The sequence below is a fragment of the Macrobrachium nipponense genome, chromosome 35 (genome assembly GCF_015104395.2).
Source record: "Macrobrachium nipponense isolate FS-2020 chromosome 35, ASM1510439v2, whole genome shotgun sequence".
NCBI lineage: Eukaryota > Metazoa > Arthropoda > Malacostraca > Decapoda > Palaemonidae > Macrobrachium > Macrobrachium nipponense.
In genome coordinates, this window is record NC_061096.1 from 54,510,738 (window position 1) to 54,525,486 (window position 14,749).

General features: G+C 53.8%; 1 protein-coding gene across 1 annotated transcript in view; it reads right to left on the reverse strand.

Annotated features, from left to right (window-relative positions):
* The window catches only part of LOC135208790 (huntingtin-like), a gene marked incomplete at its 5' end in the record, with an annotated part of 92,131 nt that overhangs the window by 4,512 nt on the left and 72,870 nt on the right, over positions 1-14,749 (reverse strand).

Below are 14,749 nucleotides of genomic sequence, written 5' to 3' on the forward strand. Positions count from 1 at the left end.
AGTGACGATTGCCACTTCTTCGAGTCAGAGGGAAGCCGTAATGTCAGTGCCGCTGGTGATGTTACGGGGTCAGCCATTTTATATCCTTCCACCAGTGGCATCTGCTTTCTCCTCGAGTCAAGGGGTAGCCATGATGTCAGGGCCGCTAGTGATGTCACTTCCATCGATGACGTCACTCCCAGTTTCCTCCAATGCACTGCCTCGCTCATCTGTGTCGTCATCGTTTGCTCTGGTGATGTCATTGCTGCCATCCAGTTCACTCTATCTCACTTCCATGTTGTCGGCCCCTTCTCCTGCTGATCCATCTGAGGCTTTATGTCAGGTGGTTCTTAAGAGATTGGACTCTGTTTTGGAAGATAGGTTTGCTGCCATGTCGGCTGGGGAGGACTGGAAGCAAGCGTGTTGCGTTGCCCCTGCCTCCGGCAAAGAGATTGTGTAAAGTGTCAGTGCTGTCTTCCTCTCCTTTTCCCCCCTTCTCCGCTGCGTCGGCGTAACATGCGTTGGAAGGTTAAGGACTTTGCCTTTTCTTCGTCTATGAGTGAGGAGCATCACGCCCATGTTCCTGCGACTGTTAGTGTTTCATCCCCTGTGAGATCTGCAGTGTCTGCTTCATCCTCTGCATAGAGTTGCAAGTGTTGCAACCTCGCACATTCATAACATGTTGCAAATTCTTCCGCTTCTCCAACTCCAGGGTCTATTCGTCGCCGTAAGGATCTCAAGGCGCCTGTCAAGATCGAAGGTTGTGAGCGCGGAAGTAGTGCAGCAGGAGTGTTTGTCTGCCCCTCCTCTTGGTGCTTCCCGGGGTTCGACTCTGAGGGATTCTTATTCTATTTCGAGTGTTCAAGACGCTTCTCCTTCGCACGTACGTGCGTCTGCCCCGCACATGCATGTATGCGAGTCATCTATTGGGAGTGTGTGTAGTGATGTTCCTAGTGTTGTGGTTGGTTTGTCGCAGGAGTTGGTGCTTGGATCCAGCCGAGACAGGTTGGTTGGCATTTCAGGCTGTTTGGCTGCTGGATCTTCTGTTGGTTTACACGAATAAGGCACATTGCACAAGCCCCAGAGGGGTTAGTGAGTGCTGCTTCTCTTGCCAGTTTGTTGCAGTCTGGGCGGCAAGGCGTTCTCGTATCTCTCAGCGTAAATTTATGAGCTAATCTTCTCCTAATCAGAAGAGACGTGGCCTTGTCCAGGATAGAAAGATCTGTTGACCCTGAGTCCTTGTTGGCATTGAGGAATGGGGACCTTTTGGAATCTCAGTTCTGTTCCCTCGGACTGAGCTGGAGGACGCAATAGACTACCGCCGGGCTGACACGAAAGACAGGTTAGTGCACCAGGCTGTATCAAAGTCAGAGTCTCGTCCTTGGAGACGTCTGGCTCCTCCTCCTCCCCCTGCCCAGCAGCAGTCACAAAGTTCGTCGCCTGGTAGGCTGTCAAGGAGTTCGGTTTCAGCAGGGCCTTCCCATTCGTCCCAGTCTAGGTCAAAGGACCAATGTCTTTTTCGCTCATGCTCTTTCAAGTCGAGAAGGGGCTCCAAGGGCAGAGGTAAAGGGGGTCATTGGTAGGTTAAGCACCTCTCCCTCTCCTGTGCCAAAGGTGGGGGTTGCCTGGCAGGGCAGTGGGCCAAGTGGCAGAGTTATGGGGTGGAGAAATGGGTAGTAGATGTCCTTCAGGTGAGGTATCTACTGCCATTCGACTTCTCTCCCTCGCTCTCGGGCAAGCCTCTGCTCAGGAGGGTGTAGCCCCCAGATTCTCGGAAGTTCTTGGCTCTCCGGGAGGAAGTGCAGAAGATGCTGAACAAGGATGCAATAGAGGAAGTGGCGAGTCCATCTCCAGGGTTTTACAATCACATCTTCTTGGTGCCCAAGGTGTCAGGAAGTTGGAGACCTGTGATTGACTTATCCACCTTGAATCATTTCATCAGGAAAACGAGGTTCAAGATGGAGACCCTGCGATCGGTGTTGGCAGCTGTGAGGGAAAGCTACTTCATGCTGTCGATAGATTTGAAGGACGCATATTTCCAGATCCTTATTCATCCGTCGTCCAGAAAGTTCCTTCGCTTCTCTCTCGGAGACAAGGTCTTTGAGTTCAAAGTCCTGTGCTTCGGGGTGACCACAGCCCCCTCAGGTTCTTCTCTCTCGTCTCAAGTTGGGCCCATGCTCAGGGGATCTGTTTGCTGAGGTACCGCGACGATTGGTTGGTCTTGGCAGGCTTCAGGGAGAAGCTGCTAAAGGACAGAGATCGTCTGTTTCGGTTTTGTCTGGAACTGGGCATCGTGGTGAATCAAGAGAAGTCAAAACTTGTACCCAGTCAAAGGATCCTCTATCTGGGCATGGTCATCGATACGGCAGGTTCAAGGGTTTTCCCATCGGATCAGAGGTTAGAGAAGTTGCGAGCAGCAGTGCACTACTTCCTGTCGCAACCACATCAGTCAGCTCATCAGTGGCAGGTTCTTCTGGGAATTTTGTCTTCTCTGGAGAAGCTGGTCCCTCATAGGCGACTTCATCTTCGGTCTCTGCAATGGAGAGACTGGGAATTCTGGTCTCAGTGGGGGACTTGCCCCTAATATGGGTTCCTCACTCTCTCAAAGTGAGAGAAGACCTTCATTGGTGGTTGGACGACTGGAATCTCTTGAAGGGTGTTCCTCTGCGTTCTCTTCCCCCAGACTTCCTTCTGTTTTCAGACACCTCCCTCGCAGGTTGGGGTGCTCATTTAGGCAGCCTTATTACCTCGGGCGTTTGGAGTTTGGAGGATAAACAGCAGCATATCAACATCTTGTAGTTAAAGGCAGCCTTTCTGGGTCTGAAGGAATTTCGGGAGAAAGTAGAGGGTCATTCTGTTGCGACGTCACAGCTTCCATTCAACTCAAGGAGGAAGCAGACACCAATGGCAGAGGGATACAAAATGGCTGACCCCATGATGTCATCAGCAGTGCTGATCCCATGGCTTCCCTCTGACTCGAAGAAGCGACAATCGTCGCTGGCAGAGCAATACAATATGGCTGACCTCAGCTACCAACGAAGATGAGGCCAGGAGGTGGGGGGGAGAGCTTGGGTAGCCTGAGGGGGGGGGAAAGGCAAGTATCCAAGAAGTGTTTCAGCAAACCCTCCTAGGAGGGTGGACCCCGTAGCCCAAGCGACCCCCAGAGCGCCGCCATTTTGGACGCCTGGGACTGAATTGAAAGAAACTGATGAAAAAGCCTCCCCTCTCGGGAAGTAAATTAACTCCTGAGGAAGAGGGGGCGACATTACATAATAAATCAGCCTGAAGGTCTCCCTATACTTTCAACAACGGATCGATGGAAGAAAAAGAAGGAGACAAAGGCACTACACTATCCTATTGTTAAGACTGAAGGTTTGTTCACGTCTGAACAATATTTTAGTGGTGAGAAATCATGCTGAAAGCCCTAACTGTTAATTGAGACTGTAGGGTTTGTCTGGAGGTTTGAGTTAATACAAGGTTCACGCCCCACTGAAAGGCATCCAGGAACTAAACAGTAATGTAGGGCATCCAGGAACTAAACAGTAATGTGGAAGTTCATGGATATTGTTCAGATCTTTCCTGATGAAAAAGAATCCTAAATGCCTTGGACAATAAATTAGCAACTGTCACGGAGACTTGACATAAACAAGTCTATCAATGTGCCCAGCAGTTGTTACAATGCCTTGAAGACATCTGGGTGTTAAACAAAATATAGAATTAAGGCCACAGGCCAAACGCTGAGACCTATGAAGTCATTCACCGTTGTTGTGTATTAAACATTTTGAAATCACAATTTGTTGAAAATTGTATTTTTTCTAACTATACAAACCTGAGGTCCTTTAACAATAGGAATATACTTACGGTGTAGCTGGAATTACGGCCGTTGAATCTTGAACAAGGTGGTTAGGCAGTAACTACCGTGGGGCAAGCTAGCCTGCCCGGATCTAGCCTGCCCGGATGTAAACACTCCACTTTGCCTTTTGGCCCAGGTTCAGATTGAGGGGTGGCATGAGGTGGGCATATTTGTTAAAGGACCTCAGGTTTGTATAGTTAGGAAAAATACAATTTTCGATAAATTATGATTTGTTCCGATACGTAATACAAACCTTTCGGTCCTTTGACAATAGGAAGACTCACTGATTGGTGGGAGGAATCTGAGTGAGCCTCTAGAACTGACTGGAGTTCTGCGCACCTAGGCTACTCCTCCTGGTCGTAAGAGCGAGGAGGAGTGCCCTGCTGCCTCTGACAGCTTGATCGGAGTATAGGAGCTCCGTGATCAAGAGTCAGACTTCTGGGCCTTTTCGAAATGAGTGAGGGATCGTGAATCATCCGAAAAAGGGCTGTGAAGAATACTGGCGTCGGAGACATTAATGCAAAGTTCTGGGAAGGGTTTGCATTGTTGCCAGTCTCCTTCCTCCCCTTGCTAGAGGAAGGAGCGGGATTGTTTCTATGATTCTGATAAGAAACATAAAAATGACAATTTGTCCAAAATTGCATTTTTCCTAACTATACAAACCTGAGGTCCTTTTACAATAGGAAGGTACTAGCGGCAGCTGGATAGGTCGTAAGCTTTCGAACAAGGGGTTCGGTAGTTAACTGCTTGTCCGACAGGCGCGCGCGCGCGACTGGGAGGTAAACAAATCACTTTTGCTTTGGCCCAAGCAAAAACTGCAGAGTGAGGGGTGGCATGAGGTGGGGCTATGTGTAAAAGGACCTCAGGTTTGTATAGTTAGGAAAAATGCAATTTTGGACAAATTGTCATTTGTTCCGACACGGCATACAAACCTTCGGTCCTTTTACAATAGGAAGACTCACTTCTTGGTGGGTGGAATCTGAGTCTTTTGTGAACAGACTGGTGTTCGCCCAACCTTGGAAGCCTCCCTGGTCGTAAGAGCGAGGGAGGATCCAAGCCTCTGTCCGATTGATCGGGTGTGCACCGCAGGATCAATGGTCAGACCTCTGGACCGAGTACTAAGAGAGAGGCATGCGTATCTCTTCGTACCAGCAATGTAAGAACTTGTTCCTGTACAGGAGCAAATATAAAGTCATGGGTTTGACTCTTGTAGGCATCCACTTCCCCCCCCTTGTAAGAAGAAGTGGTGGATGATCTTCTGCTCCTATCCCTAGTGAAAGGGATAGGATGGGGCTCTGTCATATAGCTCACCTGCATCTCGTCCTCATCCAGCGTAGTGACGACCATGGCCCTCTGCCCACAGGTAGAAGGGGAAAAGGAATAAGGAATTGGGCAATAAGAGAGCCAGTCACTCACTCACTCACACATCCATCCACACAGTCACACCAGGACTCGATGCTGTTCAGCCTGCGAGGGTCTGGGTTAGCTACACAACTTGTTGAGCAGCCACCACGGGTCCCAAGGAAAACGTATCCAAGGACCTGTGGGCAATATCCCGAAGGTAGAAGGACGTAAAGGTAGTCTGGTTAGACCAGACCCCTGCCTTCAGGACCTGCGCCACGGAGAAGTTCTTACGGAACGCCAACGTCGGGGCAATACTTCTGACTTCGTGAGCTCTCGGTACGGGACGTTACTGATGTCGTCACTACCATCAGCCTCATACGCCCTCCTGATGACCTCACGCAGCCAGAAAGAAAGAGTGTTCTTGGATACTTCTTTCTTGGTAACCCGGTGCTAACGAAGAGGCGTCGACACTCAGGCCTGAGGTGTCGAGTTCTCTTCAGATAGCGCCGTAGCGCCCTCACAGGACAAAGCAGCATCTCATCCGCATCATTATCGGTGAAGTCCAATAGGGAGGGAATCGTGAATGACTCGAACCTGTCGTCAGGGACCGACGGTTTCTGAGTCTTCGCAACGAAGTTCGGGACGAAATCGAGCGTCACAGATCCCCATCCCCTGGAGTGTCGTACATCATAGGAAAGACCATGAAGTTCCCCTACTCTCTTCGCCGATGCCAGGGCCAGCAAGAAGAGGGTCTTGAGGGTCAGATCCCTGTCTGACGACTCTCGGAGTGGCTCGAACGGTGTTCGAGTCAGACTCCTAAGGACGAGAGTCCCGTCCCACGCAGGGGGCCTGAGTCCCTGGGTGGGCAAGACCTTTCGAAGCTCCTCATAAGCAAGGAGATCTCGAATGAGTTCGAGATGTCCAACCCCCTCAGTTTCAGGACGAGCGCCAAGGCGGCTCTGTATCCTTTAACTGTGGGGACTGAGATGGAGCTTCTCTCGCGAAGAAAAACGAGGAAATCCGCTACCTGCTGAAGAGTGGCTCTGAGAGGGATATATACCCCGTCTACGACACCAACCACAGAAGACGGCCCACTTCCCCTGGTACACAGCTGCAGAGGACTGACGGACGTTTCCAGCCATCTCTGTTGCTGCGCTACGAGAAAAGCCTCTCGTTCGCAAGAGATGGTGGATAACAGCCAGCCGTGAAGACGTAGGGACTGGACTGCTCGGTGGTACCGCTCGACGTGTGGCTGGGCGAGAAGGTTGTGCCAGGGGGGAATCTCTCTCGGTTCTCCTGCGAGAAGAGCCAGCAGGTCCGGATACCAAATGGCCTGTGGCCACTTGGGAGCCACCAGGATCATCCTGAGATTCGTGGTGACCAGTGCTCGACTGATCACCTTGCGAATCAGGCTGAACGGGGAAAGGCATAGGCGAAGAGGTTGTCCCACGGGTGTTGAAGAGCGTCCTCTGCAGCTGCCCATGGGTCCGGCACGGCCGAGAAGAACACCTGGAGCTTCCTGTTGTGCCGGGTGGCGAACAGATCCACGACTGGTCGCCCCCACAGGTCGAAGAGCCTTTCCGCCACGTCCTGGTGTAGAGACCATTCGGTCCCTATCACCTGATCCCGACGGCTGAGCGTGTCTGCTACTACATTCCTCTTCCCTGGAATGTAGCGTGCCGACAGCTCTATTGAGTGTGCCTGAGCCCACTCGTGCACCTGCCGAGTCAACTGGTACAACGGGAGAGACACTAGGCCCCCCTGTTTGTTGACGTAAGCCACCACCGTGGTGTTGTCGCACATCAACACCACTGAGTGTCCCATCAAGCGGTCCTGAAACTCTTGGAGAGCGAGAAACGCTGCCTTGAGTTCCAGTACATTGATGTGAAGGTGCTTGTCGTTCTCGTCCACACTCCTGAAGTCAGCAACTCCTCCAGGTGTGCGCCCCATCCCTCGGTCGATGCGTCTGAGAACAGCTGCATGTCCGGGGGGGAGTGCGCAGAGGCACTCCTCTTAAGAGGTTCCTGTCGTCCAGCCACCAGGCTAGGTCCTGCCTCACCTCCTGTATCAGTGACACTGGAAAAGCTTGGGGGATCCGTCGCCTGCGACCAACTCTCCTTTAGTCTCCACTGAAGAGACCGCAGGTGAAGACGCCCGTGAGGGACTAACTTCTCGAGTGACGACAGGTGTCCGATCACGACTTGCCATCGCTGAGCTACCTGTTCCTGCCGAGACAGGAACTGGTTGGCTGCCTCCCTGAATCTGCTGATCCGCGAGTCTGCGGGGAAGACTCGCCCTGCTACCGTGTCGATCAGCATACCCAGGTACTTCATCCTCTGCTTGGGCTCGAGATCGGACTTCTCGAAGTTCACCACGATCCCCAGATCGCGACAGAACTCGAGCAGTCGATCCCTGTCCTGTAGCAACTGCGAGCGGGAGCTCGCCAGGACTAACCAATCGTCGGAGAATACTCATCAGACGTATCCCGTGCGAATGGGCCCAAGCAGGACACCAGAGTGAACACTCGCGTGAACACCTGTGGGGCGGTTGAGAGACCGAAGCACAGTGCCCTGAAACTGGTACACCGTCCCGTCGAGGATGAAGCGGAGGTACTTTCTGGAGGACTGATGAATGGGTATTTGGAAATACGCATCCTTCAAGTCCACTGAAAGCATGAAATCGTTCTCCTGATGGAGTCGAGCACTGAGCGTGCCGTCTCCATCGTGAACCGGGTCTGGCGAACAAACCGTTCAGGGGAGAGAGATCTATCACCGGGCGCCAGCCTCCCGTAGACTTTTCCACCAGGAAGAGTCGACTGTAAAAGCCCGGTGACTGATCCGTGACGATCTCTACAGCTCTCTTGCTCAGCATGGTCTTGATCTCCTGTCTCAGTGCTACGTCCTTCGATGACCCTGGAACGTACGACTGCTGTTGGACCGGGTTGGAGGTGAGGGGTGGCCGAGATTCGAAGGGTAATAGATATCCCTCCCGAAGGACATCTACAATCCAGGTCTCGGCGCCGTAGCGCTGCCAAGTTGCCCAATGGCTGGCCAGGCACCCCCCACTTCCGGCAGCAGGTGAGGGGGAACGCCGTCCCTAGCGTTTCCCCCCTTTCTTCGACTTCTTCCCAGAGCCTCCACGGGATGAGGAGGGCTGGGAGGAGGGCTGGTTACGGCTCCCCTTGCTAGAAGTCGAAGAAGACAGAGTCATTCCTCGGGGCTTCGACGCAGCAACCGTCTTAGCAGCCGAGGAAGCGCTAGCCGAGCTCTTAGACTTGGCCGCAGTCCGAGGCTGCCCAGAAGCCTTCGAGACTGCCTGGTGAACCAGACCGTCACTGTCATCAGTGCGCCGTCTGTCCACCGCAGCGTCCACCATCTCTCCTGGGAAGAGAGACGTGGAACTCCGTAAAGGTCCGTTGCGAAGTCCCAACGCCGCTTCACGCCCGGCCGCCCTGGAAACCCGAGTAAGGACAGCGTCCCTTCGTCGGAGCGGAGAACCAGGTTGGCCCACAGGTTCACCGTCTGGTGGGCAAGGAAGGAGATGGCTCTTCCCCCAGACTGGCAAAGTCTCCTGAAGGCCGAGTCCTCTTCGGGAGAAATTCCCCCGGAGTTGGCTGCGACCTTAGATACTGTGAGGGACCACAGATCTAGCCAGGAGACGGCCTGGAAAGCTGCCATGGCGGTAGATTCCAGGCCTAGTGCCTCTTGCTGCGAGAACCACAGGTTCTCGGACAGGAGCTGTGCAGAGACACACCCGGAGTCAGCCTAGCTAACTCCGGGTTGACCTGTTTGGGCGGCATCGGGTCTTCAGATGGCACGTAAAACCACCGCCGCTGTCGTAGCAGAGGAGGTGGAAGCAGCTTGTTCGACCTGCCAGACTTGAGCGAACCGTCTTGCCCGCCCGGAGACAAGCGATTCAACCTGGTCCAGCACTGAGTCCGCAAGCTGTGAACGCGGCAAACCCACCGTCGGTCTGGGTTCCCTCTTCGGGCCCCAGAACGACTCGAGCCGGGACGTGGGCTCGGATGGTGGGAGCGGCGATCCTTCCCCGAGGTCGTTGTGCTGACGAATCAGCGCAATAACCTCGGCAAAGTTCCTCTGGATCTCGGGCGTGATAGCATCCTGTGGAGTCGGACCGTCCAGTCCCTCAAACAGGAGCATCTCCCGAGACCCTCCTCCCTCAAGGAGAGGAGCAGCGACAGCCCCCTCTCGGTCTCCTCCAACCACCTGTGCGTACGACCTGGCTGGTCCGAGAACCGAGCCTGGTACGTACGACGACGTGGCGGGATCCTGAGGGGCGCACCCCTCACGATCACTCCTCAATACCTCGCCCCTCCCGGTGTAACCCGAGGAGGTTGAAGGTATGGAGAGGCAGACCTGACGCTCCCTCCTCGCTCGCTGGCAGAACCAGTGGGCCTTTGGAGGATGCAGGCGATCGCCAACCCGCGGTGGTGATCGGGCTGCAGACCTAGTCGAGCCGTCTCGCTGTGGAGAACGGCTGGACCGAGAACAGCGGCCCCGGTCTCGTGTGTCAGAGGAGCTGGTGCTGGTCGCCGTACCCGATCGCTCTCTGCGAGAGCGACGGTCAGGCGACCGGCGAGCTCCACTGTCACTGTGAGATCGGTGCGTATCCTCACGGTGCGTCAGTTCGCTGGTACCAGCCGTGGCTGGTTGCCGGCGAACGGGGGGACCTCTTCCCAGCCTCAGCCCAGTGGCCGGTCATGGACCGTCACGTCCGCCCGGGCCCCCCCCCCCGGGTAGCCAGCTGCTCGCCGTGAGAGCGAGAGCTGGTCTGGTGAGAGCCGCCCCCGTGAGCGGGCTGTCACCAGTCTTCCGCTCCGTGCCGTGAACCTGACGCTGAGCGGACTCAGAGGTCTGGTTCCTGGCTGCACGGTCACTGTTAGGCGACCGTACACTCGGTACCTCTCGCGAACAGAGCGGCGAGCCGGATCCTGCTGCTGTGGCCGAACCACTGACAGCAGGAGAGGAAGTGCCGGTGTTAGCCGGCACCCCTCTGGTCCCCGTAGTCTTCTTCCTTGCGGGAGAAGAGACGGGTCCTGCTCCCGAAGGAGCAGGGCGACCAGCGGAAGAACCCCCCGTCTCACCGGAGCGAGACGGGCCCTTAGAAGTTCCCGAAGGAGACTTCTTAGGGGGGGGGAGGCAACCTTCTTCTTCTTAGGCGGTGGGGCCTTAGAAGAAGAAGGGGAAGAGGCGGCAGACGACGACGACGACGAAGAAGACGATGAAGACGACGACGACACCTTCCTCCTCTTCTTCTTCTTCTTCGTCAACCTCCTCAGGACCGACGTCAGATCTGTCATCCAGGACGGAGCCGGGGGCTGCTGTTGCCGAAGCAACAGGGCCCGGACGTACCTTGTCCGAACATACCTGCATCATCGGGAGCAGCGGCGCCAGGAACAGGAACAACATCAGCAGGTGCGAGCATCACAGGAACGGCAGTCGAGACGGCAGGAGCAGAAACAGGAACAGCAGCGGTGGTCACGGCAGGTACGGCAGGCTGTGTGGGCGGTCCAGGTGGTCGAACCAGCGGCACAGACGTCCTCGGTACCGGTGGGAGGTCCAGGGGCGAGCTCTTCGGGCACATGAAGTCCGGTCGCGGCAGCACGGCAAACCCAGGTGGCGGCATCACACTCCCCCGAGTTACGGCGACTGGCCCCTGCACCGATGTTGTGGGTGTCACAGAGACCGCGTGCTGGGTGTACACCAGGTGAGGAGTGACGCGTAGCCGGGTGTTGTAAGGGTCGTGGTGGTGGTTGTGACCGTTGCATGAGTGACCGCCACGGAGCCAGCGAGATGATAGAGCAGCCCCTGGACACTCGGCACGCCCTGCAGCCCCAACGATGCCCACACCTGTCCGAGGTCATCCTTCACGGCAACCGCACCTGAGGAGGCAAAAGTCGGGTGATTAGAAGGATCCTCTACCCGCTCGCGCGAAGACGAGCGGATAGAGGACCCAGAGTACAACTCTACGTCAGGGTATCTAGCGCCCTCCTCCACACTCGACACGTCAGGAGAGGAGAAGGACCCAGACACCCCCCCCCGAAGGGGAAGGCGCGAGACGTGGAAGTTGAGCGGGCGGCAGGAAAGAAGACGAAGTGTCCGTCACCAAAGGAGTCGCGGGAGAGCTTTCCGACGACTCCTTTGCAGGCCTTCGCTTCTTTCCTGCCCTCATACAAAGTCCACTGCGCATCCGACCAGTCATTACATACATCACAGGGCTCGGCCCGGGTGCATTCGCGCCCCCGACACCGAGCACACAAAATATGAGGGTCAATCTCTGGGAACGATCTAAACTTCCCACATTTACGCCCTTCGATACCCGGGCAAAGTCTCCTTGGGGTAGCGAGGCGAGGAGATTCCATCATAATTCAATTGAAGGCAGTAATTATTATGCAAAGAGAGAATGATTGTACTTACAATACTCTTTCATACACAATTACAACCAAATACTCAGAAAGCAAACGACGAGCAGCGGGCAGAGAGCGTCGAACACACACGTCCATCCACTGTGAGGCCGAAAGCAAAAGTGATTTGTTTACCTCCCAGTCGCGCGCGCGCGCCTGTCGGACAAGCAGTTAACTACCGAACCCCTTGTTCGAAAGCTTACGACCTATCCAGCTGCCGCTAGTACCTTCCTATTGTAAAAGGACCGAAGGTTTGTATGCCGTGTCGGAACAAAGGATGCTTATGTATAGGCTTACCGCATCAATCGTCCGACCAGCCAGTGTGAGTTTGAGTCCTATCCTCAACCCAAAGGACGAGGAATGGAGAGAAGAGGCGTGGAAGGGGGAGAGCCAGTCACTCTCGCATCCTTCTTACCTCTACAATTGCACACCATGGGCGAGATGCAACTTGTCCTCTCAAGGAGCTAGGTAAGCAAACACATCTTGCAAGCATCCACCACTGGTCCAGGGAAATGAAGTTCCAAGGACCTGTGGGCAGTTCCGAAGGGAAAGAGGAATATGGTCGCAACGACCTATTCATCTTCCTGTCCGACATATTTTTCGAAGTGATGTCCAGTACCCATACTGGTCTATCCGTCTGCAGCGAAGTGTCTCGCGGTCTCGTATCCCACTGCAGCGAAGTCTCTTGCAGTCTCGTATCCCACTGCGGCGAAGTCTCTTCGTCTCCGCAGTGGAAAAGACACCGACACTCCAGGGTGGGTGTCGATAATATGGGTACCGGAATACGCCAGTAGGGTAAAGTAATAACCGATCTGGAACAACTGATACAGAGTCCACAGCGAAGCTCGTGATGGTCTTGGATGCTTCGATAGCTGCCGACTGACTGCATTCGGTTGTGTGAAGTGAACTGTCCCTGCATCCGAGGCGTAGTCACGTGACCCTCGCCTTTTGAAGGGTTATGCCGAGAGACCATACAAATTGTCTATCTGTTGCCAACGATACCGGAAGGCGAGATGATGATTCTCTCAAGGCATGTGCATAACAGACGAAAGTCAATTGCCTTCTAGAGACCGAGGTCCCTGATGGCAAGACAGAAGTTCTCATAGTAGTTGAATCTCAACTAGGAGAAAAAACTACTATGTGCCGTTGAAGACGAAGGTGATAGGTGAATGCAGACCTACGTCTTCACAGCTGAATTGAGAGAAGGCAACTCTCAGGATTCTGAACGTAGAAAAGTCCCGCCGATGACACCAACCCGCGAAGACGGCTTAATCCCTGTTATTTACAGAGGACTGAAAACGCTAACCGCTACTTCATTGCTGTTCGGTGAGAAGTCGCAGTTGCAATGAAAGCGGAGCGCTTTTCAGTTATGAAAACACAGGGAATGTACTGCCTGAAGAACTGCTTCTCATGGGCTGAATCATCATCTTCTTCCCAGCTTTATCCAGGGAATACATCTATATACTTGGAAGTAGAACTGGCAGGGTGGGGAACAGGCAACGTCTTCGGTTATACATCTACAATTCGGGGTGAACTATGAACAATTGCACACCTACGAATACGAGATATATTTAGAAGACAAACTCAGATGTCTGAAGAAATCATTCCGCGTTATTGCAGCGGGAGACTAGGCTACAGACTTCTGTTACTGTGCGGTAAACAGAAAGATGATAGCGAGTCTATTGAGATATCTCTGTCTGAAAAGTCTTGCAATGTCCGAGGTGATGCAGTAGAGATGGTCATTCATGTATGCGAGGATTCCAGCCAACCAGAGACCTAAGTCTGTGATTGCCGGGCAGAGATTCGGTTTGGTAGTCAATCATCGCAGAGGAGAGAGAGATAATCCAACCGTGCTACCTCGGAGAGCCAGCTGGTACTGGGCTGCGGCAAGCAGCCCATACACCGCTAGCTCTCACTCACTCGTCATCCAGAGTTGCCAGGAAATCCGTTCCAAGAAGGAGTGCGTTTGGCTAGAACCATCGAGCGCAAAAAAATATGCTCGAGCATTTGCATTTAATCGAAACTGATTTCGGTGAATGCAAATGCTGAGGTGTTGTTGTTGTAACAATACCATAAGTATCTCAAAATCGAAACTGGTAACTCCTGGGAGGTTGCAGGGCAGTCCTGAGTTGCAGTTCAATTAAGAAGATACTATTCGTCTCGGTCACAACCCATAGAGTTAACTACAGTATGTGCCTACACCTCGGACAATTCAACTGATAACAGAAGCATGTCGCGAGGGCAATATACATAGTATATTTGTACATAGACCTCCATCCTAAATTCTCTTCCATTCGAGGAACAAGAATAAGGACTGGAAGCCGACGCCCTTCATTCTCTAATGAAGAGTGCGAAGGAGAAGTTTTCCCGAAGGAAGACTTCTATTGTGAACAGGATACCGAAGACGATAGTTCAAGCCGAACTGGATGTTCACACCCGTTCTTCTCTATCCTGGGGTTGACGACGGACCGTCAGGTCCATTCAGGCTGAGCCCCTCCCGAGATATTCTTCCTTCAGCAGCAGTACTTCTCTCGAATGCTAGAGACTCCAGGAATTCGAGCATTCGGCGAGATTCCCAATTATCGTAGTAACAATTATCTGGGATTCTCGTCTCGCCCACTCTGGACCGTGGTTTCGCCCAAGTGTTTGCAAGATCGTAGAAGACCAGAACACTCGGAGAGTGCTAGAAATTCCAAAGAAATCTAAGCACTCGGCGAAACCCCCACCGAATTTGTTAGACGATCCTCAGGTGGTGGTCCTCCTGATTCCCATAGAAATTGAGGATAGGGCAAGATACTTCCTCAACGACGGGGACTTACGTCTGGTAGGACCCGAAGGTCCCCCCAAGGAACACAGTCCCCGACGTGGAATCCTACGGAGAACGCTCTGCAGGATCCCTCCCCTCCCATCGCAGCCATAGGAAGAGGGAATAGGGGAGGAAGATTGGATACTCGCTCGCCTTCCCAGCGGTGCTAGCAGAACCGGTAGGCTGGGAGGACTGTAGGCAATCATCAACCATGGTGATGATCGAGCTGCCGGTCTGGACCAGCGGTCTTCTTGCGGGGAAACGCTGGACCAAGAACGGAGCGTCAGTCTCTTCAGGAGAGCTGCTGGTGATCAGGCTGCACTAGTCAAGCGGCTCTCCGGGG